Below are 1,974 nucleotides of genomic sequence, written 5' to 3' on the forward strand. Positions count from 1 at the left end.
AGCCTGTTTTCCTTTGTGTTTTGTGGGTGGTTGTTTCCTGTGTCTGTGTTTGTACCATTCGGGGCTGTTTTGATTTTTGTTTGTTCATTCACGTTGTTATTTTTGTAGTGTTCAGTTTTATATATTAAAATGGACACTTACCACGCTGCACATTGGTCCGACATCTCTTACTCCTCGTCAGAAGAAGAGGAAAGTCGTTACAGAACCACCCACCAAAAAAGGACCAAGCAGTATCGGGCAGCAGCGAGTTCTGGACTCATGGACATGGGAGGAGATTCTAGACGGAGAAGGACCCTGGACACAGGCTGGGGAATATCGCCTTCTGCTAAATCCTTCTCCCTCATGTCTCCTGATTCTGCCTCTTCGACTCTACTCTCCTCCCTTCACACATCCTATGATTCACACTGTCCCCTTTTCTCCCGGCCGGCTCGGCCCTCCCCTCCTGCTCCGTGGCTGAGTGACTGTTTGTGATCTTACAGAACAGGGCTGCAGGCAGCTGAGCGATAATGGAGGAAAACTAAACTTCTGGAGGACCTATCATCCTTTCACTCCCTCCTCTCTACCTTCTCTTCCTCTGTATCCACTGCTAAAGCAACATTCTACCAATCTAAATGTCAAGCTTCTGCCTCTAAACCTAGGAAACTCTTTTCCACCTTCTCCTCCCTCCTTAATCCTCCTTAATCCTCCACCCCCGCCTCCTCCTTCCTTCCTCTCTGCGGACGACTTTGTCAACCACTTTGAAAAAAACGTTGACGACATCCGCTACTCAATCAATCAGCCTATTGAGTCCACTGGCCCCACTCATTCACTCAACCTATTGAGTCCACTGGTCCCACTCATTCACTCAACCTATTGAGTCCAATGGTCCCACTCATTCACTCAGCCTATTGAGTCCACTGGTCCCACTCATTCACTCAGCCTATTGAGTCCACTGGTCCCACTCATTCACTCAGCCTATTGAGTCCACTGGTCCCACTCATTCACTCAGCCTATTGAGTCCACTGGTCCCACTCACACAGAACTACCCTACGCCTTGACCTCTTTCTCCCCTCTCTCTCCAGATGACAGACTGCGACTAGCGACGTCTGCCCAGCCGACAACCTGCCCGCTCGATGTTAATCGTTGGCCTGTTTGGCCCTCCTTTTCCTGTAGTCCACGATCACAAGCCTCAACAAGCCTCATGAAGATAGCCCGGTACTAGTTAAAAACATGTATGGAAGTAGTTTAGTGCCTAAGAACAAGGGGTTAAATATGTATTTAAAAAATATATAATTTCCTGATCTTTCTTGTATATCTAAATCTTTACTAACGACATGCCACTGACTTTGAGTAAAGCCAGTGTGTCTATGTATGCGGATGACTCAACACACGTCAGCTACTACAGCGACTGAAATGACTGCAACACTCAACAATGAGCTGCAATTAGTTTCAGAGTGGGTGGCAAGGACTAAGTTAGCCCTAAATATTTTAAAAACTAAAAGCATTGTATTTGGGACAAATCATTCACTAAATCCTAAACCTCAAATAAATCTTGTAATAAATAATGTGGCAATTGAGCAAGTTGAGGAGACTAAACTGCTTGGAGTAACCCTGGACTGTAAACTGTCATGGTCAAAACATATTGATACAACAGTAGCTCAGATGGGGAGAAGTCTGTCCATAATAAAGCCCTGCTCTGCCTTCTTAACAGCACTATCAACCAGGCAGGTCCTACAGGCCATAGTTTTGTCGCACCTTGACTACTGTTCAGTCGTGTGGACAGGTGCCAAAAAAAGCACTTAGGAAAATTGCAATTGGCTCAGAACAGGGCAGCACGGCTGGCCCTTGGATGTACACAGAGAGCTAATATTAATTATATGCATGTCAATCTCTCCTAGCTGAAAGTGGAGGAGAGATTGACTTCATCACTACTTGCATTTATGAGAGGTACTAACATGTTGAATGCACCAAGCTGTCTGTCTAAACTACTGGCAC

This window comes from Salvelinus alpinus, chromosome 19 (genome assembly GCF_045679555.1).
Source record: "Salvelinus alpinus chromosome 19, SLU_Salpinus.1, whole genome shotgun sequence".
Classification (NCBI taxonomy): domain Eukaryota; kingdom Metazoa; phylum Chordata; class Actinopteri; order Salmoniformes; family Salmonidae; genus Salvelinus; species Salvelinus alpinus.